The sequence below is a fragment of the Rhinopithecus roxellana genome, chromosome 10, assembly GCF_007565055.1.
Source record: "Rhinopithecus roxellana isolate Shanxi Qingling chromosome 10, ASM756505v1, whole genome shotgun sequence".
Taxonomy (NCBI): domain Eukaryota; kingdom Metazoa; phylum Chordata; class Mammalia; order Primates; family Cercopithecidae; genus Rhinopithecus; species Rhinopithecus roxellana.
In genome coordinates this window covers 29,815,126-29,839,167 of record NC_044558.1, presented here as the reverse complement: position 1 = coordinate 29,839,167, position 24,042 = coordinate 29,815,126, and positions in this window count along the sequence as shown.

Below are 24,042 nucleotides of genomic sequence, written 5' to 3'. Positions count from 1 at the left end.
TTTAATGAATGCATGCAAAAGAATTTGTTCCTATGCACCTTGGGACAGGTTAATATTTGCTTTAGGATTTTTGAAGCAGTAAAAATGATGCCTGATAAATAATCGGGTGATGCTAAATCTGATAGCAAGCCTACGAACTGCATAGAACACCCACGAGAAATAGTGGAGTGCTTGAAGGAACTAAAGATAATCACTCAGAAGGAAAGAAGATATAGGAACCAGGGACACCTTATGGATGTCTCTAAACATTTGCAGCCTGTCATGTGAACCACAGAGTGGGTTTGCTTTCTGATGTCCTAGAGAGTAGACTAGGACCACGATGGGGAAAATTTTGGAAATGAATTACAGAAGCCCTGAATGACCAGAGATACTGTGCTGGGAATTACATATCACATGAGAGCATTGGCAAGATCTCTGTCCTAACTTCAAACCCCAGAATGCTATTATTATTCTTAGGATTTGCGTATGTTAATATGTGCTTCTGCATCCATGTTGAATACCAGTTTGACAAACAAATAATTGAATTACATAGAGCTAGGAAGTCTATTTAGGCTGGAGATAAGGAGCTGAACAAGAGCTCTAGAAAGAGAGGCAAAACAAGTTTACATTTTAGATGGCAGATGGATGAAATATGCTAAGTACCCTAGAGGCAAAGAATTATGAGACTTTTGGTTTTGACCTGGAAGGAAATTTAGAAATAACATATTAAATGTCTCAAGTTTTTGAGAAAGAAAACAGACCCTGGGATGACATGGGGACATTCTCTAACCTCAGACTGCTAAAACATGAACTAAGAAGAGAAATCATTTTCCATCTTCACAGTTTAGTCCTTCTATGCCAATAATTATTTAGTGGGTTGTTTCATAGGCATGAAATAATTCTTCTTGGTAACATCTCTTTCTTAGTTTCCTCCTTTATAACTGCTTCTTATTATTATTATCTTTAGGTAGTTTTCTTAGAAATTTAAGCCTGGAAGTTCCACACATAAATTTAGTTTTAATCTTTGGATGGTAAAATAGGAAGGTATAGCCCTGGTTGAGTGTGGATATTATCATTGCATAATTTTTTGGATCAATTTTTTTTTTCAATCAGACTGCCTTTATGGTTAGCTAGAATGCCTGTAAGGTCCAATAATTTTCTCTTCTTCAGTGTCATCACCAAGCATCCAAATTGCTCACTTCTGGGTACCTTTCCAAGATAATTTATTTCTACTTTTCTCCCTCCTAATTAGATGCACTGCATACACTGCACTTTTTGTTCTCAAATGCACTAAGAACTTTTTGAATCTTGCATCCTTTATGCTTGTGTTCATGCCTGGAGTACTCTTCCTCCATCCTGACCCATGACAGATCCTTCTTATCCTTTGGCCTCCATTCAAATATAACTTCCTTCCATTACAGCCCATTTACAGTAGAACCCACCAGCCATTTTCAATTACTCTCAATCACATCACTTTCCTTTTTTCCCCCTAGTATTTATCACAATCTACAAATATTTATTGTATTTATTTATTCAATTTATGAATATTATTTTTTCTTCCTCTCTAATAACTACTCAATGATTATTTATTGAGTGAATTAATCATATTTGAGAAAAACATGGAAATATTATTTATTTATTTGAGACAGAGTCTCACTCTATTTCCCAGGCTGGAGTGCAGTGGCTTGATCTAGACTCACTGCAACCTCCACCTCCCAGGTTCAAGCGATTCTCCTGCCTCAGCCTCCTCAGTAGCTGGGATTACAGATTTGTATCACCACATCGGGCTTATTTTTGTATTTTTAGTAGAGATGGGGTTTCACCCTGTTGACCAGGCTGGTCTTGAACGCCTGACCTCAGGTGATCCACCCGCTTCGGTCTCCCAAAGTGCTGCTATTATAGGCATGAGAGCTACCGCGCATGGCAGGAAATATTTTTTAGTTTGGTTCCAAGACTTTTATACTGTTAATATTTTTTTCAGTGTGCTATAATATAAGGGTATGTCTTTGTGAATATAATAATAATTATATACATATAACTATGTGTAAGGCACTATTCTTAATCCTTACATTTATTACATCAGCTGTTCTTAGAATAATCTGATGAAATACATACTATTATTTTCTTCATTTCACAAATACAGAAACTAAGGCATAAACAGGTTGAGTACATTGCCCAGAGTTACTCAAATAGTGGGACCCAGATTTGAGTCTAGGCTCTGTGGCTCTGAAGTCAAATTCTTAATCACAAGGCAATGCTGCCCTCAGATAAGCATGGAGCCTTTTCAGGAAAAAAAAAAAAAAAAAAAGGTGCAAATTGCTTTGGGTTCTGAGGCTACCATTAGATAAAACACACCAAAATCTACTTGAAAAGATGCAACCAGCTACTGGAGGGGTATATCAGGGAGTATTTTACAATATCCTCAAATCAGCAAATACCTCATAAGAATGAAAAGTATCTGATTGTCACTTAGAGTTTGTTGAACAGTTACCACTCACTCAAGTTTCCATTAATCACTGTGGTGACTCCAATGCCATATGTCATTCCAGGGATTAAATTATCAATCTTGAATCTATTTATGACTTCACGTGGATCTGATATGGATTTAATTTGAATGTAGATCTCATGGCCATCTTGTGAAGGTTCCCACTGAAGAATTATACTGTCTTCTCCCACATCTTCAGGTTTTATGAAAACCTTCTGAGGTAGATTAATACCTTAAGTAAACAAATAAATAGATACACACACCTCAGCTTATTAGCATTATTCATGCTACTGAGTGAAAATAATTCAATATTAATGTTCAAAGTAAATTTTACAATTTCTTATGTCATCATGTCTTGGAAAGTATTCCAGTTTTGAGAAAAGTGTATCTTCTTATTACTACGCAAAATTTATTAAAATGGTTAAACATAAAAATTACAAGTCAAGTGAAAACAGAAATATAATCCTCAAGTTTTTGACTAATTCTTCATACTTTTAAGAGTGGCATCAGAGTAATGTTCCCATTATTGAGATTATTCATGTTTTAATCAAATATACATGGGCACCTACAAAGTGCCAGGTACTCTTCTAGGCAGATAGAGTACATCAGTAAAAAATAAAGATCCTTGTCCTTATGGAGTCCATATTCTAATAGGTGTAATAGATAATAACAATACATAAAATAAGTACATATGTTACACAGAACTTCAGAGGTGATAAGTGCTACAGAAAAAATAAAAAGCAAACCAAGGTGATGGAGATGGAGAGTATGGTGGCTTTAAGGAGGAAGTTGTGGCATGAAGAAGGGATTTCAGGGCAGACGTTTTTCAAAAGATGGGGTTTTCAGTAAAAAGGTGAAGGAGATCGGAGAGTCAGACATATGGATTTCTGGAAGAAGAGTATTAAAACTGAAGAAACAGCTAAGTCAAATCCCTAAAGTGGGCGCTTACCTGGTGTGTTCAAGGGCAGAAGGAAAGCTGGAATGAAAGAAGGAGAGAATAAGATGAGGTCAGAGGCAAATAGAAAGCCAGTTCATGCAAGGCCTCAAAGGCATTTGCTCCAAGTCAAATGGGTAGCAACTACTGAATTATATGCAGAGGCATGATCATTCCTATTTTTTAAGACTTACTTGGGCCGTGACATTAATAACAGGCCACGTGGAGGGCCAGTGGTAGAAACAGAGAGCCAGCCCAATAATCTAGCTGAGGTAGAATAGTGGCCTGGATGAAAACAGCACTCAGGGAAGTGGGGAGATATCGTGTGACTCTGGATTTATTTTGAAGATAGAACAAACAAGATTTCCTGACAGATTGGGAATGGGTTGTGAGAGAAACAGAAGAGTCAAGAACAACTTCAAGGCTTTTGACTAAACAACTGGATGAATAAAATTACCATGAACTGAGAAGGGCTGTGGATAAAGCAGATTTGGGTGGAAACACCTGGAGTTCAGTTTTGGGCATGTTAAATTTAAAACATCTCATAGATATCCAAATGAGTGATAATGCATAGGCAGTTAGACGTTTGAATGTGGAGTTTGGGACAAAAGTCTAGACTTTATATAAAGTTATATAGAGACATAACTTTATGAGTCATTGACATATACATGTCTTTAAAGTTTCAGAACTGGTATTTATTATAAAATAGTTGCAACTTTATACTACTTTTCTGATTTTTGAAAGATATGATATTTATTAGAAATAATATCATTGGAGAAGAATCTTCTTGATATTTTATAATAATAGCTGAAGATGATACTTCAGCTTATCTCCTTGCAGTTTCTTTATTGAATACCAAGCCTTCTGATTTTTTTCCTATCATACAGTTTTCTGGAAATTGTAAATGCTTTCCTTATAGTCTTATTTATCCTATATTATGTTTTTCCTGATCTTTTAATAGTTATCAGCTACAGTAATCATTAGTTCATATCTCTAAGGATAATTATGCAATTTTAAGCTTTTTAGTAGTTTTACTTAAAAAATCTTTAAAGAATTCTCTATGATTTTTATAGTTTGCAGAACCTATAATTTGAACTTTTATCTGTTTTAGAGTTGACTTCTTTATCAGTACAATTTAATATCACATTTTAACTTCTCAGGAAAATATTCTGGGTGGAACCCTTAGTCTGCATCCCATATTTTAATTTCACAAAATTGTAGCTGATGTTTAAATTAATTATTTATGTAAAATTATCAGAAAATGCCAGAGTAATCCAATTAGACAAACTATCCAATAAGATTCCAGGGTGAAACAACTTCAGAAAATTATTCTTATATCCTTGCAAAACCTAAAAATCTATTTAAACATTTACTACAATGGAGAACTTAGATATAATCTACCGAATGCCACATATAAGCAGAGATTGAGGAAATGCTGGGATTTGGTGGGTCTGCGATAGCGCTGAATTTGCTTACAAAATCGTCTGTGCATACATTTGCATTTTCATGAGAAAGAGTTTTTTTTTTTTTTTTTTTTTTTAATTCTCAAGAGGCTCCATGACCCCACAAAGGTTCAATGTTATCAAATAAAATATACTCCAGAGTATGTATCAAGGGTGTTCACATTCTGTTCCTAGCTTACATTTTCTAGACTCTCCCTACATGCCCCTCTGTTCTCTAGTCATTCCTAATGTTCAAGTGTCAGTGTCTTCAAAAACCCTTCTCTAGCTTTCCCAGGTCGGCTTAGATGTCTTCTCTCTGGCCTTTGCCTAGGTGCATGCGCTTGTTCTACTTGCAGCATCCTTCTGACTCCCTACTGTCACCTGCTGGCTGATTTCTACTCCTTCATGATTAAACCCATCACTTACCCATGACCATCCGCACCCTGAGTTTGGGCTAATTGATCCCTCTCTATGTTCCCACAGTATCCAGAGTATAGCTGCTATAACAGCAATTATAATGAAGCACTATCACTCTTAACTTATTGGCCTTATTTCATTACTGCATAAACTTACTGAGACTAGGTCTTCTTCATCTTTGTATCTCTAGTGCCTACCTCAGTTCCTGATAACTGAAAAATAATTCACTGAGTGAATAATGCGTGAAAAAAAGAATAATTCCTCAAGCTTAAGAGAGTAAAGGAACACTGGATTACTAAATCCTGGACATGCACTGGTATATCAGCTTACAGTAAATATACACAGCAAATCACCCCCCCAAAAAATTAAAAGTGCAGACTCACATTGTACCTTTTATGAAATAAATAGGTATATGTCCTAGAAGATTTTAAGTCGACTTCAAAATTAATAAATCTGTGAGAAATCCTTCTAATCCATCTGTCAATTAAAAATGTGCCTTCCTAAAGTGTAAAGGACCCAACCGACCAAGCATTTGCCAATGGAAGGATACTTCGTCTGAGTTTGGGGAAGAGAAAACATCTGCTAGTATCCAATTGGAAAAATATTTTTATTAGGATTTGCAGTACTGAATACTTGTATGTTAAGCACTGGCTTTTAGTAAGCATTAAATTGTATCTATTATTGTTATTATTTTCAAAGAATCTTAAATATTCCCAATAAGTATAGGAAGGTTAATTAATCTATGGCTCTGCACATACAGGTTCTCCATTCCACCTACCTCAGCCCTAGGGTGTTTACATTTTAGCTGTTGAAATTCCAAAGAACTTTGCACACAGCACGTCAAATACACACACACAATACACACTACACTTATAAGAATATACTGCCAAAATGTGCTTCATTATGCATTGTTTTGTAAGATAATGTTTTATCTTTTAAAAAATACGTCCTTATATTTTAGGGAATAAATAGAATTATTCAACAATCGATTAATGATTATGTTCTGGACAAGGATTCAAAAACTGCTGTATGGAGGTTAAGAGGAGGGTAGAAATGCATTTGTCAAAAATGCTAGGATGAGACTGCCCCCTAGAGGTCAACACACTACACTGTGTGAGAAAATAAAGAACCAAGTAAAACTGATTAAAATATGCAGACCTCTTCGTTGGGTCTAGTGTTACTAAAAAGAACTGGGTGAACTAATATTCATGTGATAATTTGTTTATCTGATGACAAATAAAGATAAATTTATTTTCCATCCAAGGCTATGACAAAGAAGATGTCTTCTAGGGACTTTGGTAGAAAAAAAATGAAGATTGGAATAATGTTTAAAGAGTTCATGCAAATCTAAATAATTTTAGTATTTTTGAATATATGCTTAGAATTGTGATTCAACATTCAAAAACATGTTCAACTGTATTTGTACTTATGAAGAATCAACATAATTAAATATCAGCAAAATAATATTTTGAAATATGCAGTTAACTATTTTTATTATTTTAGATTTTGGGGTAAGTGTACAGGTTACATGGACACATTGCATAACAGGGAAATTGCACAGAAATAGAACTATCAGTTTAGATTTTTTTTAGTAAAAGGTAATACGCAGCCATGCTTACCTGTAATGACTGAAAGTGGTTTCTCCAAGCAACTTAAAGTTCCTCTTTCTGCTACACTGAATAGATATACTAGATAATGAAGAAAAGACTTGAGTTCTCTAATTGTTGTTGCTGTGTTGCATTTTTCAACAAACACCTCTTCTGATGTATTGTTTTCAACATCCAAAATAGTGATAAGGTAATGATGAAAAAATACAGGATCTGGAGGATCCCAGTGTAAAAATATTTCTGTTGGGGTAAAATGTGTAACTCTGAAATTTTGGACTGACAAAGGGCCTGGGAGATAAAAACAACCAAAAAATACATTGTATTAGTGACATGATTTGGCAGAATAATCTCTCGTTTCTCAGTATTTCCAAATACTCTAGCTTGGAAAAGAAACAAAAACTGGGTTTGAGTCCTGGCTCTTCCACTTTCAAGTTTCACTTCCTGAGAAAATTATCTACCCTCTCTGACTGTAAAATGGGAATTATTTTAGTAGGTACCTCATAAAGGTTTTGTGAAGATTGAATGAGATGAAGAATGTAAAACATTTGGCACAGCGTTTGCCACACACTATTGTTCAATAATTATTTTACTATCCTCACCACCAAAACAGCATGTATGACATTCAATGATGATGCATTATATATGTCTCTTACCTCTTCTGCCTTGTCAGACTAGAGAGCAGAGACTTTGTTATTCACCCTTCATTCTCATTATCACTGCAACGCAGGCATTCATCCTTTTACAGAAATGTTTCCCTACTCTGGCCATTTCATTCAGTGCCAGTGATTATCCTAATTAGTGCTTCCAGATAAATTTTCTTAATATTGTACCTTGCAAATGGCCTCAAACCTATATCCATCCCCTACTCCTCAATATACATGTGCTAACATAATCTTGATTCTCTCTTTAGGAGCAACAGCTCAGGAGTTACAATAAGACCATCTAGGTTCTTGTGTAGCTTGGTTGCTTAACAAAGCATGTTACTCTAGTCAGTTTACTTAACATTCAGGAAGTTCAGTTTTCTCATTTCTATATAGCTACTCTCAGGGTTAAGGCAAGGACTGAATGAGATAATAATTGAAAGTGCTTTGTAAAATGTAAAACAATTGTTAGAAACTATAGTCTTAATGAATTTCCATCGCTTCCAAGGTCAAATCCAAGCATCTGAGACAGATACCCCTACCACTCCCAAGTCTGGCACCATCTACCTCCCACACTGATTTTACCCTCATGCCCAAGGAAATTGTCTTCTCTAGTCAATCTTCACAAGGCTTCTTCTACAAATTCTTATCCCTACACTTCTGCTCACAATATGATTTTTCTTCCTTCAAGTTTGAGTCTAAGTCTCTCCTTTCCATGAGTCTTCTCCTGTCATCTACTATACGAATTGAAGTCAGTATTTATTAAATGCACCACTGGTTGGATATTTAGGTTATTATTTTGCTGTATAGTTTTGTTTGCTTCTGTTTTTATTCTTTACTAATTATCTCCAGTGCAAGGTGATTAAAGGCAGGGATGCATAGCTCTCCCTTTCCTGCTCTCAGCACATATCGGAAATACAGCTCCACAAAAATTTATTGATCATCCCCTACGAGGTAGGCAGTAGTCTAGCTGGTACTATAAGACAATTAAGACATAGTTCATGTCCTCATGAGGTTTGTAGTTTAACGGAAAACCCAATACAAAAACAGAATCATTGCAAATTTATTATTATTACTATTTGAGACCGAATTTTGATTTGTCATCCAGGCTGGAGTGCAGTGGCACGATCTCAGCCCACTGCAACCTCTGCCTCCTGGGTTCAAGTGATTCTCCTGCCTCAGCCTGCCAAGTAGCTGGGACTACAGGCGTGCACCACCATACCTGGCTAATTTTTGTATTTTTTGTGCAGATGAGGTTTCACCATGTTAACCAGGTTGGTCTTGAACTCCTGACCTCAGGCAATCCACCCACCTCAGTCTCCCAAAGTGCTGGCATGACAGGCTTGAGCCACTGCACCCAGCCTAAAATGATTAAATATAGAGGTATCTCCAGAGTCATAAGAGAAAATACCAGACCCTCATAAAATATCTGCCAGTGACAGAATTAAAAAGTTTTTAAATTATATTTTCAGGTGTCTTGTAACTTACGTGTTTCTATAGTGAATATTGGACTTAAAGTAGTTTTTGCCTCCCATTCATTTATTGCGAAGAGTAAAAATCTATAAATATGACCAGGAAACAGTTGAGTAATTGCTTTTTCTGTAGTATTTGGGGGTATGCTTTCAAAATGTTGCTCTCCTGTATAATCTAAAGAATATTTAATGATAATCTTATATCCCAATTTCACCCACTTATTCAAATTATTCCAAAAACTCAGATTATTCCAACTAAATATAACTTCAGTTGTTCCAACATCCTTTAAATAAAGCAAAAAGCTTTCCTGCAGAGAAGGTACTGAAAAAATAGAAAAGATAATTATTTTTAATTAGAAATTATAATTCCATAATGAAAATGAAATAAATTAAAATTAAATCATAAAAAGCTACATGAATATAAGAAAGAATAATAAAAATAATTACATTCATATTCACAAACATATGGCAATGGAACATAACAGAAAAATCTTGTAAAGAAATAGTTTGATCCAGTTGCATTTTGCTGTAAAATGTAGCAATGTGTTTCATTCTCGGACAGCAATGAAAAAGAAAATATTTCATTTTTCTTAAGGCCAAAAGATGATCCATCTGACCATGTAAGAAGACCTTCTCTCTGTAATAAGATGAACAAATTAAGCCAATTAAAAGGAAAAGTGTGATATATTCAGTCACTGCATTTCAAATATGTGTATTTGAAAATTTTAATCATAACTTTATTATAAAATTTTCTAAGATTTTAAAATCATCAGCCAGTTTAATATTTTTATGTAGATGTCCTTCATGATAAAGTAGCTGGCGCCAGGCCAGTGGCTCATGCCTGTAATTCCAGCTACTTGGAAGGCTGAGGCAGAAGGATGGCTTAAGCCCAGGAGTTTAAGGCTGCAGTAATCTCTGCTTCAGTCACTGCACTTCAGCCTAGGTGATAGAGCAAGACTTATGTCAAAAAAGAAAAAAGAGAAAGAGAAGGAGGAGGAGAAGGAAGAGAAGGAGGAGGAGGAGGAGGAGGAGAAGAAGAAGGAGAAAGAGAAGGAGGAGAAGGAGGAGAAGCAGCAGCAAGCAGCAAGAAACAGAGTTCAGTTTCATTTACTCATTAGCCATATATCTTCAGGCAAATTGCAAATCTCACAATAAGCTGCTATTTTCTCATCTGTAAAATGAGTATAATAATAGAACCTACATCTTAAGGTTGTTGTAATGATTAAAGAGACAGTCCATTCAAAGGCTCAACACAATGAGGCACAGAGAAATTATTCATTAAATCTTAGTTATTTCATTTGAAATCATCAAATAAATTGCATGCATCTGGAGAGGTTGTTGATAACTTCCTGCTAAAGGATGTCCTTGGTGAATCTCACCAACCCAATTTTCACAAGTAATAAATATCTGTCACATATCTACCCTTCCTGAAAGGAGTAGTTTAAAAAAAGTATAAGCTTTGACAAAATACTCCTGCATACTAATTATATTTCCGACACTTACTATCTACTCTTGGGCAACTACTAATCTTAGAAACTAAATTTTCTTGCCTGTGCAATGGAAATAATCATGACTACTTTGCATAGTTTTCAATAGGTTTAGAGAGTATGTTTGTAATACAGCAAACACATAACAGCTCCTTAAAAAATAAATGTAATACTTAGAGAGATAATGAACACTACAAAAACAGATACTATGTCTATATTTTGGTTATCGGACCATCCCCAAAATCAAGCACAGCGCCACCCTAGCTGCATGGTTGAGAATTAAAGAGACCTGTTTCCTCTGGACATTTCAAAGAGATTTTAAAACAATACATTCAAATTCCACCTAACAGAACGAAGAAATCCCATTTCCTCAGAAAGTCTGCTTTATTGCATATGTATTGCTGTAGTTTTAAAAATAGTCATAGGATCAGAGACAGTATTTCAAGTGATTAAGACATGAGAGTTGGTCAGACAGATACAGGTTCAAGGCCTGGAATGGGAATTGATAAGTTATGTGCCCCAGGATCTCTCTAAGATCTATTTTCCTGTATAAAATGGGAATAATGATAGCACCTACTACAACTATAAGGTGAGAAGTAAATGAAGGTCGCCTATGCAGTTGCCCTAAAAGGGAAGAAAGAGACTATTAATCTTTCATTCATTAAGTTCCTGCTGAGTACCAAATTCCAGTTTAAAGCTAGGAATGGAATGCTGAATAAGACACACTCTTAATCCTTGAAGTCCAGTAACAATTTTGCACTTATTCAGCACCGATTTACTTAAAGGAGTGATTGCTTTCTGAACCTACCATGGGGATTATGATGTAGCAGGTAACTTTGATGTCAACCTCAAAATATCGTGGTTAAGGGTAGCATCTGATGCATGTCCATATGGGCAAGCGAATCTCCCTGTGCCCCAAGTCCCTAAAATATCATGCTAACAGTAGGGAACAAATATATATATATATATGTGTATGTGTGTGTGTGTATGTATATGTATACACACACACACATATATACACACACACACATATACACATTAACTGGTCTACTTGCTAAAAGACTGGCATGCTGAGAGAGGGAGTCTGAGAGGGAGTCTGAGATGTCTAAGATGAATTGTGGTTTAAGGAATCTTTATTAGAATGTCATTCATTGGCTACTAAAAGATGAAGAAAACTCAATAAAAGAATACTTTTTAAATGCAATTAAAGATTCCTAGAGGTTTTCCCAAGCTTATACAAAGCTCCACAGGAAAGTTGGCATCAAATTGGTAGGATCTGCCTTAATTCACCATAGATAAGGATATCTCATGGAGAACAGATTTATCTTTGAGTGCCAGGAAATAAAAGTCAATGGATCACCAAGAAGAAAACACAGACTAGACAGAGATTACTATGTTAGGTCTTGAGTTTCTCTACAAAATGCCGACCAAATGAAGTTTCATGAGACATTCCAAAGTGTTAGGAACGTTGAAGAAAAATGTTACACACTCCTTATTTCACTAGTGTTAAATAAAATCTCCAGATATTTCTGTATTGCTTTTAGTAAAATTGAGCTTCACAAGCCTGATGTGTGGAGTGAAAAGAAGAAAATGGAAAAAACTTTTCATGTTTTGGGTTTCATATTATTGTACTATTTGCAGAGGTGAGAAATAAAGGAAGTGAAACAGGTTTGATTAGAGGGAGAAGGCAAGTCCAGTCTTGGCAATGTTACAGTGTCTGCAAGAAGCGCCAGAGGGATAATCAGCAGAAAATTAGATATATGTCTGGACCCATAAGAGGAAAGTAGACTAGATAAAGAAGTTAGGAATAATTGGTTTAGGTGGGAAATTGAGTGAAGAAATGGATGAGATCACTCAAATGAATTTATAAATGGTCTGGGGAATACCAAAATTAAAGCAAAATTAGGTTTTAAAAAAGATGCCTACAAAAATATATTAAAATGGGTATCTATAGAAAGAGAAACTGTATTGAATTAATGAAGGAAGAAATCAATGAATAAAGAATGCATGAATGAATATAGATAATAAAGTTTCATTTATTATAATATATGTATTTCTTTACATTTACTGACCTTCATATCATTAAGACCAGTCCATATTATTATTTGATTGTTTGACCTGAGATATGAAAATACAAAATTTTTTTCCTCTTCATTTTTTATATCCACAAGGTGTGCAGAACTTAAGGATAACTTACAATGTTGCTGGGCTATATTCCATGGCTTACTGTCATTGTTAATTCTATAACAGTTATTTTTTAATGCTGTCCATCCTTGTGAACACGATCCTACCAAAAGAAAAATCCCCTGTTAAAGATAAATTCAGTAATATAACATTTCATAATTACATTTCTTAACATGTATACAAGTTAATTACGAAAATCTCGTAGTATTAAGTGTGCACCTTCCCTATAGTACTCTCAAACCAATAAAAATATTAAAGCTTTGTTTATTAATCAAGTAGCAAGTAAATTACCACCAATTAACATAGTTTTTTAAATAGCTGTAAGAATTAGTTACGCGGAATTATTGTCCAATTATAACTTCATTAAAATTAAAAAAATGTTTTTCTTTCTAAAGAAAATCATACTTTAGATTGCCTTTCCTTTTCCTTACTTTTGTACTGGTAGCAAACTTTTTATCATATTTCGGGTTTCTTTTTATTTTGGAGCAGCAGACATAATGCTTGCTAAAAATTTTGCTCTCAGTCACTTGACTTCAAAAGTGTTTAGCTTCCAGAAAGAAAGCTGGAATGGCTGCTTAGCTTTGTTCTCCAAGATTAGGTACCACAGAGAGACTGGAGAAAATAGCAGCCTGTTCAGAGAAAATATTGCACATCAGTTCATGTTAATATTCTACCAGTGCCTGAACTCAACACAGTAGGAATATGTGAGAAGGTTCTTCTGAAGATCTTTTGTCTTTTTTTTTTTTTCTCCACAGGAGAAAGGACGCTTAATTACTTTTATTGTATTTTTTTCTTACTATTTGATTGTTTCTATACTTCACTTGTACAATACATGTGTTGTGTCTTTTTTATTATTCCCGTAGGGGATATTAAAATGGGATCCTCAGACCGTCACAAAGAGTGCCCTGCCCTCATCGGCTATCTATGATTCTGTCCCCTTCTACCTATTCCCACCTTGTGGAGTAAAGATATGAAACTAGGAAGACTCCCAAAATTGAACACATTCACCTTTCCCCAAAACTTTTCCTAATTTTGGTCAGGTCTGATCATAGATGAGTAATAGAGAAGCTTTAAATACAATGAAAGATCAGTGTGTTTATAATATATTGCAATGGATCGTTTAATACCTGAAAATGAGACTGTTTGTTGACTCACTAAAGTAACCTAAAACTCTATGGAATTTGTATGACTCATTGTCAGAGTTAAGAAAAAGAGAACCTACTTGGGTTTAAAGGAAGTGCTGGGAAAAAAATAAAGTTATAAAGTTGGTTTCTACCATTACTCCGCTAAATCCAGCTTGTTCAATAATCAGTCAGATACCAGAATGATATAGTCAAAAAAGGAGACTATGCTAATTGGTTTACATGCAGCCTGCAGTGATTAATACTTGGCTAGATCACTTTCAAAAAGGACAATACAACTGCCAAATTGTCTACAAAATATATAATAAATATATAATGAATGATGAACCAAATGTCTATATACCTGTTTCAATTGAACATCCAGTCTCTGAAATATATTTATGAAATCCAAATGTAACTGTCTAAATTCAAATGTGAAAGCATATAAAGTTGCAGGTTTTAAACTACCCCACTCATAAACCATAACATTATTTTGCATAATTTGTGAAGAATTATTGAAAGATATTGACACTGATATATCTTTGGAAGAGGGCACACTCCAGTTAAAAGAAACACTCGTACTTGTTGCTATTGTTTTAATATTGCTAGTTGAGATTCCACCTAAAAAATCAGGGAGAATAATTAGTACAGATTCAAATAAAATTGAATGAAACACAAAGGATATTAAGTTACATGATTCGCCATGATGGGAGAACATTATCTACCCATAAAATATTTTCTAGACTATGTAGGAGTTTCTTCTATTCTACATAGAATTAATGAATTAGATCACAGAACCCCATTATATTTTTTACGTAATCTGGATAACACTTAAAATCTCCACTCTACCTATCCATTCATACAAGTACACACAAAATGTCAAAACTGAAAACTATATTCTTACCTTAGTTTATAATTTTCTTTAAATTCTGAGATTTGCGTTATATAAAAAATAATACTATTATAATTTTACAGTACCATTATATACCTGTTAATCATTGTAAAATTCAAATTATCTGGTAATGAAAGTTGACATAGCTGATCAACATATACATTACTTACGAATTTGAAATGGCTTTTCACACAAAATTTGTTCATATGTCATGGACTGTAAAATGATGTGATAATCTTCATTTTCCTTTAGTGTTATTATTAATTTCTGACGTCTTTGTGAGTCTGCGAGAATACTTTTTACATCCTGTAAATAATTAGATTCATCTGCTTAAGACATGTTTATTGAACATTATCTCTAAGCCAGGCACATTAATTAAAAATTTGACTTTTGTATATCTCCTTAATAAAAAGTAGTTTTTCAATGTGGAATATAAACATATAGTGAAATGTTTATTTCCATATAAAAGACAGTTTTTAAATAATTACTTTCCTTTGGTACATAAATTCTAAAAAGACAAATAGTCATTCCTATGAAAAACTTAAATATTAATTTGATCAATTACTTATTAAAGATATTTCAAAAAATGCTAACATTTTATATATTAATAAAATAAGAAACCCTGATAACTATTAAGTTTCTATTTACAACGTGGCACTTGGTAACAACAGATTTATACTATGCTTACTTTTTATCAGAACCAAGAAAAGATTCCTTACCTTTTGAGCAAAATCATTAACAAGTTGATATTTAAAAAAATAAAATTCAGGATTTCCTCCCTTAGGAAATTCATCCCATTCCATTAAAACTTCTGTTGTTTGTTTATTCACTGGTATATAATGAAAATTTTTTGAGATCTAAAATGGAAAAGAGAAGAAACTGTAAAAAACAGTAAAAATGCATTCTTGATTGTTATTTTATAAGCAGATTTATTAAAATGACACCTAAAATACATCCAATTATAATTTTAAAACATTTCAGCAGTGTCAGTGTCTACACATGAATTATTCTGTCAGTTACTGTGTTTATAAATATAATTTTGAAAATGACTTCAGTAAAGCAAGTAAAATAAGAGCATGGAAATTTAAGACCATTGTCTCTGTAACTAGGAAACATTGTGTCCTTGGGGTCAGGGAAGTGGCAGAGACTCAAAGTCTTGAGAAAAACACGGCAAATCTTCCTGGAGTGCCAACTGTGAACCTTGGTGATAATGTCTACAAAATGGAATTATTTTGCAGACATTATTGACAACATATTTGCGAAGAAAATACATTTGGGTACAAAATGTTTGACACTAAGTCATTTTAGACCCGTATTTCATCTATATGTAATTAAAATATTAGCAAAGTGAGACAGACCTCAAGATCACAGAGACCCTTGATGCTCCCTCAACAACAAAAAGCACTTCAACTTTCAAAAGAATATATGTATCAAAATTCCTACCAAAAACAACTCTGAAATGCCTTATTATACCCAAATTCTGACTTATCTCCATGATCATCCCCAAGACGATTTTTAAGCAATAAAAATACATATGTGAGTGACACCTAGCAAAGAAAATGTTTATTCTTAGGTACTAAACCTGATATTTAGCATTATTTCCCTTCAATATGCTCCTCATTTTCCAGAATGATAGATTCAGTGCAATCACATCTTGCCCATTAGCTAATTATTCCAAAGAGGGTGCACTCAAAAATGTCTTACCTTAACAACATATTGTAACCAGAGCAGTAGAACAATTAATTTCTCCATCTGGAAAGTAAGGTGTATTCAGTTCAATTAAATATGTATTTCTTAGCTTCAAAACTAAACTATTGGACATTCTTTAAATGAAGTGTATGTATATCATTTTAATGTCATGTCTTTTCAATTTAGAGTGACTGCTCATCCAATTGAATGCTAAGGCATTAATAGGTGAGTGCTGCATAATTTTTCCACTAAATAAAATTGGAAACATTAGTACTTTCCAACAAATAACAAAATAACTTGTTTCTAGAAACTGCTTTAATTAAGTATAAAGGAGGTGTTAGAAATAAAATGAATTATCAGGCAGTTACACAAAATTGCATTGCATCGTGTGAAATTATTTAACCTCAATTAATGAAAATCTAGAACACCTACACAACTGCTGCTTCTTTAGAACTAATTCCTCACATTTTAAAATTACACCATCATCATGAAAAATATTTCAAAATACATGAAACTGAAACTTAAATAGAAACAACGTTCAACAGTCCTTTCAACTCAATTTGTTTTAAAAATACATTCATCTAAAAAGCTTGCCTAGCCTTTCATAAGAACCTGGAGCCCCCGAGGACCTAAATCTTTTATATTCATCTTAAGATACAAATAAAAAAAAAAAAAAACCCTGTATTTTTTATGTTTTTAAAACTGAAAATACTATTTTAATAGTAAACAGTTCCCCAGGATCAATTTTAAAGCTCCCGAAAACTCACTGTAAAGCAAGTTTATTCCTATAGAATCCTCTTTAGTTCTTATTAAGTAGGCGTTTACCTCAGATAAAATGCAACCCAGTTAAAAAGAAATGCCTAATAATTAAATCCAGACCTTTCCACAAAACTGCAAAGCTTTAACCTTTTCCATTTTTCCAAGCAACCTGATGTAAGTGTTCTAGGGCTATGGTATTAATTTCCCCCAAACCTAAGCGTAAACTATAATTTTGAAGGCTGTGTGCTATAATAAAAATGCGAAAGTGGAAAGCTCCGGGATGCCCGCTCTTTAAGTCCAAACCCCTACTCAAATTCAATTTTGTGAGTCACTGTGTTTGCCCTGGGAGTGTGTAAAGAGCCCCTGTCCTAATGCGCACTATTTTAGAGTCAAAAAGCGCCAACTTTTGAAATGGGGAGAGAGGCGGAGTATAAAAGAAAGAATTGCGGTTTAAAGAATGGTTAGACTGGTGGAGAAAGAAGGAAAGAGCTGAGACCCGGAAGACAGTCAAAGTGCAGAGGATGCAAGGCTGAGAAGTCGCAGGTGCCGCGGCACCCCTGCAACCCTTCCTGACCCCCATATGGACCCGGACCCGGACGTGCAGCCACGCGGCGCCTGTGCTTTGCAAGTTTCGGGTGCCCGGGCAACTGGCCTGGGAGGTGCTGGCACTGCTCTGGGTGCGGCGGCCCAAGCTGCCCACGATTCCTGGGTCACAGCCCACCTCTCAGCCTGCCTCCCTCTAGCCCCCTTCTCGCGCTCTGCTCCAGCTTTTTGCTGCAACTGCTCTGGCGGCTTTCATTTGGGCCAGCGATGCCCTCTCCCTGCGTTGGGTTAATTAAGCGAAGGTTTCCATGGAGACAGACAGGAAGCCTTGGGAAGGGAGAGGAGTGGGAGGCAAGTCCCAAAACATTGAAATGTGAAGGAGAATTGCATTCTGCATGGAGGAAGGGAGGAAACGGAAGGGCGATGAAGGAGAACGCGAGTGGGACACATTGGCATCTCATTTAAAAAAACAAAAAGCAGAAGTCGACTATATGGCTGTGAATAGTCCAGTTTCGGCTTAAGATCAAATATGTGGCTTTGTATGAAGCCACACTCTTTGTTAACCTGTGTGTGTGTGTGTGTGTGTGTTTCTCTGCAGTATTTGACAACGTTAATTGAACCCCGAGATAGCTTCCCTGACATCTCCCTCGCCTGGCGCTTCCATTTGCTTAGTCTGCATCACTGTGTCCTCTGACATTGCCAGCTTAAAAACTGAGTTGACCTGTGGTGCCTTCCTTGACTGTGGGCTATTTCATTCACTTTTGTGATTTCAACCATATTCAAGATTTCCAATCACTCCGTCTTGGATTTCATGTCTTTCCAGGCTTCAGAGAAGTATTTATAGCTCCAAAATGGGCATCTCCATCTGGATGTCCCTACAAGCGATTCAAAACCGTATTTTCAAACCTAAATTTATAAACTCCTTTTCCAGCTCTTCCTGAGGAAAGGATCCTTCACCCAAACAACCAAACGAAAATCACCACCTCTTCATCCTCAGATCCTTTTCTCACCACCCAGTGCCACTTTATCTGGCAAATCTCTTTGATTCCACTCCTAAATTGCCTCCTAGGCTGATTAATTCTTCATTTTTATCACTGTTACAGACTTAATTGAAAACTTTAAATTTCTCTCTCTCTCTCTCTCTCACACACACACACACACACGCATGTGTGCTCTCACTCTTGCTATCTCTGTCTGGAAAACATGTATCATGTTTAAAGGTATGTACCTCAGTGCAGATCCTGTGGCTCCCTTTACTAGCTAGGCATCTCTTTGGAAATTTGGCTGTGGTGAAGAGTAAGCTTGAAGAGTGCTTAGTAGAGTGTGAATACTTAACTGAAAGACAACCAACATTGGTTCACTGCAGCTACTGCTAATACACTAACACTTGGATTATGGCTCCTTGTTTGATACTCCCAGTCTCTCTTACACACTGCTAGCCAGTGTGATCTTTCTGAAATACACACATGATACCATATAATCATGCATGGAGAGTACTTAAAAGCCTATTGTGACTTTTTGCTGTATATAACGTACCTCTCACCAAAATCACTTTTCAACCCCATCTCTCTCCTCCTTGGCACCCTGACTTATATGTACCCTCAATAAAGTAACAGGACATAAACATTTACATCTCTGTTTTCCTGTAGATCTTTGTTTATACTGCAGCACAAAAATTTATTTTTTATACATTTATGTCCTCAGCTAGATTAGGAACTCCATGATGGCAAGGATTCAAGCACAGTTACAGGTGTGAACTAGCCCATTTGTTTTAATTCCTGGGGATTCTGCATATCTTTTGAGTCTTTAAAACTAGAAGGTATTGGCCAAGCATGGTGGCTCATGCCTGTAATTTCAGCACTTTAAGAGACCAAGAGAGTTGGATCGCTTAAGCCCAGGATTTAGAGACTAACTTGGGTAACAGGGGGAAACTCCATCTCTACAAACCCATCTCTGTAATTGTAAAACATAAAATGGTGGTGTCTGCCTGTGGTCCCAACTACTTGGGAGGCTGAGAGGGGAGGATCACTTGAGCCCAGGAGGTTGAGGCTGCAGTGAGCCATGATCACGCCATTGCACTCCAGCCTGGGTGACAGAGTGAGATACTGCCTCAAAAAAAAAAAAAAAAAAAAAAAAAAAAACTAAAAATAAAATTAGAAGGTGTCAAGGCAATTATACCACAAAATGATCTTATCACCATTGAATTGCTTCTAGGTTTTGAGAAATATGATCAAATTCAAAGTCCATCAAGTAAATTGAATAATGGGTATGTATTTTCAATATGGCCTTCTTCCTCCCATTTGCTGTGTAAACAATGTCATTTTAAATAAGTAGCCTTCATAATATTATCATCACCTGTGGTTTACATCAGTATCTCCATTAGGTCAATCAAGTAGGTAGTAAGCTAATCAATAGGGTTTCCCTAACCAGCAAGCAAAATGTTTTCCTTGCTGAAGGATGTCCTTTGAAATAGTGTGGTTTTGTTCCTGCCTTACCCTTTCATCAGGCCCTAACAAATAAAGTATAGAGAAATTAAGTGAAAGATTTAAGAAAATTATGGGTTTTCACTTTCAAGAGAAAAAAAAAAGTAGAGTTTTAATGATATTTCAACATGATTCCTAAGGAAAATAATTTATTTTTCAGATGGAGAAGCACAGGTAAAAGCCATTTAGGCAATAACAGAGGCAACTACTATCCTATGATGTGATTCTTTCCAATATCCATAAGGGCTTTTCTTTCTTGATGTTTTACTCTTTAGAGAAGCCAAAATCCATCACATTCCAGAGTGTGTAAAACTGAACTTTTGTAAGGTTAAAATGAAATCATGCTTAAGAATGAAAGACTAATATTAAAACATCCTTCCTTAAACCTGGAAAAAATTAATGGTACAGCTTTTTGTTTTTCCTGATCTCATCATGTTTCCTATTCTTGCAAGTCTTTGTTGCTGTCCTCCTTTAAAGAAGACATTTTACTCAAAAATTTGACACAAAAATAACACTTTCATAAGCTGTAATATGTTTAAAAATCAGCCAGATTTCTATCACTATTTAAGGGAAAGCCATTGTTGCTAAAAAATTCATAAGCTTTATTTTGGTGGCATAAATTATAAGAGAAAGAAAATAAAAGATGGGTTAGCAGCATTTTTCATCCATATTTGGTTTCTTAAATGTGATGCCAGAAGGTTTATTTTTTTTTTTTTAGTTTCATAACTAGGCTTGGCCTTTTCTACAATGTAAAATTTCCTAAAAATTTGTGGTATTATTTTTCTAGCATGTTCATTTACACAGTATAAAAATAGTTATTCCAACAGTTCTTATATGAAAATATATTCAATCAACCAAATTAATCCAAATTAATTTACTTTGAGTGAATATGGCACATTTGATAAAATGGCTTCACGTCAAAATCCAAGATAAATATTTGGATTCATTGTTGTGGGTTAAAATTCAAATATTATGTTGAAAATTGGGACTAAACAAAAAGAGTTTTAACGTCTGAGTTGGTGGTGGTTCTGAATTACTTCACATAGCTTTACTATAATGGTCCATTTATAGCTTTACTAATAGATTTTTTTAGGCGTATGCCAGGACAGGTGGGAATTTATTTCTCAAAGAGATTATCAGCACATTTAACATATTTAATTAATGAATTCAGTTCAGCAAACATTTACTGAGAAATTCTGATGAAGAAAATATCTTGGTTGCAGGAACAGGAAAGAAAAGACAGCAAAACCCTGACTGCCTGCAAAGGCTTTATATCCAGAGAATAAGATTCATTATCCTTACACTTTGAAATCTCAGAGAAAAAGAAGAGAAGAGTAGAGGATAAGTGAGCTCTGTGAGCTCATAGGAATGGCCAATGACTCTGGCTGGTCCAAGTGCAAATCTCTAGCCCCTATGATAGGCAAAATTCTAGGATGACACCTAAGATTTCCCACTCCCTGGTACTTACACTCTATATAATTCTCTTCCTGTGAGGGTGGGTCAGACCAGTCAATGTGATGGGATAGTCATTTCCATGATTAAGTTACATTATATAAGACTTTATTGCAACAGAACAAGAGAGGGGTTCTCCTGCTGGCTTTGGAGAAGTCAGCTGCCACGATGTCAGAGGGTCAAGTGGTTAGGACATAAGCATGGCCTCTAGTAGCTGAGAGTGTACCCCAGCTGCCAGCCCTCACAAAAAAAAAAAATGGGGATCTCAGTCCTACAATCACAAGGAACTTAATTCTGCCAACAACGTGAATGAGTCTGGAAGAGGAGGACTCCAAACCTTAGATGAAACTACAGAACCAGCCAGCAACTCAGTTTCAGGCTGTAAGACATGAGCAGAGAACCCAGCTAACCTACATCCAAACTCCTAAGCCATAGAAACTGAGATCATAAACGTATTTTGTTTTAAGCAACTAAATTTGTGGTAATTGGTTTCACAGCAATGGAAAAGTAATACACTCACAGTCACTGTGATTGGCCAGTCATTGCACTGGATTTTCTGAAATAGAGCTCAGAGACAGATTTTCTCTCCTTTTTGCTGGCGAATACATAAAGGTTGCTGCCTCAAAGGAAAAGGGCCATGCACAAAGTTGCAGTTGCCCATGGAGCAACCTGCAATGAGGTAGGAAAGAACAAAACTGGCAGAACAAGAGAAGCAGAGATTAACGCACTCAAGTCCAGACATTTCATTCTCTCCTGTCTATCTTAAGTTTGGTTATTGTTAGAAGGCAATATTTATCTCAATTTCTTTGAAGTACATCTCTTGGAGTGAATTCATGCCACAACCACTACCTCCCCTGGGTAAGTAAATATAATAACATCATTGGGATTTGAACTCAGTCTAGTTCTAGAAGCTGGTCTCCTTACCACTAATCACATAAAGAGCTATAGAATCTCCTTACTGATTAAGTAATTAATTCCCTCTTCTTTGACATAATTAAACCAGCTGCTGTTAGAGCAAGGAAATGAATATAACCATAACTAGACGTATTCTGGCACTACTTTTAGCATACACCTTAATATGTGTATATAGCCTATGTACTTATTCTACAGGTAGAAATCATTTCCTAAATGTTGATTTGGCCAGGCATGGTGGCTCACACCTGTAGTCCCAAAACTTTTGGAGGCCAAGGTGGGGAGGTTGCTTGAGCCCAGGATGTTTGAGACCAGCCTGGGCAATATGGCAAAATCTTGTCTCTATAAAAAAATACAAAACAATTAGCTGGGCATGGTAGCATGTGCCTGTGGTCCCAGCTGCTCAGGAGGCTGAGGTGAGAGGATTGCTTGAGCCCAAGAGCTCAAGGCTGCAGTGAGCCATGCAGGCTGCACTCCAGCCTGGGTTACAAAGTGAGAACTTGTCTCAAAAAAGGAAAAAGTAACATATATACATATATACGTATGTGTATATAAACACACACAGACATATATACATATATATACACACACACATGTTGATTTTAATATACTTATTATAACAGCAAATAATTCTCATGTATTTGATTACACATTTATTATCCTAATATTACAGTCAGCTTATTTCCTTAAGACTCCGCTGCACAATTTTATGGATCTTTTGTACAATGTTGATATTTGATTCTCAAAATTTGTGCTGTTCTAAAATAAAACAAGTGATAAGACTTGCAGTGCAAAAAAAAAAAAGTATGCTATATGAATTACAATAGTTCTCTGGAAAATAAAAAAACTAAAATATAAATGTTCATCACAGATGAGGAGAAAGCACAACGTTCGATTTCAACTTAGTATGCCGCATAGACATGCAGCATATGCATGTTATTTTAGCCAAAATCAAGCTGCTGAACATGGTCAGGTTTTTACCATGACAGGTAAAAGCAGTGACCTTTTTCAATATTTTCTAATTCCTAAGTGAAGCAAAACAATTATGATGTTGGCAGATTTTAAAGGGCCAGTGGGAGTTTCTCTTTTAAATACAAACAAACATTATTATCTTCAAATACGAGTTACAAATTCCACATAAATTACAATGCAGCCTCCTTTGCTCAGCTAGCCAAAGTTTTTCTCTTCTGCCAAAAGTTAGCAATACTTATTTGAAGTTGGTATTACTCGAAATGGCTAACACTAAAAAAAGTCAAATGAGAATTGTTTACGTATTGCTTAAATAGTACAGTTTATGCCTTGGAGTAATTTTGGTTTTTTAACCTTCTGCCAAAATCACTACTTTATTCAACTATTGTTGGTTCTTTTCTATTACAAACAATGCTGCAATTAAAAACCTTCACAAATACCGCTTTGCATGTGTACAGGTTTGTATAGCATATATATTCTAGATTGCTAGAATATATATTCTAGCAATATACAACATTAGTTACTTCTATTTGAGATACATAACATTTTCTCTTAAGTGAAATTTAATATATTT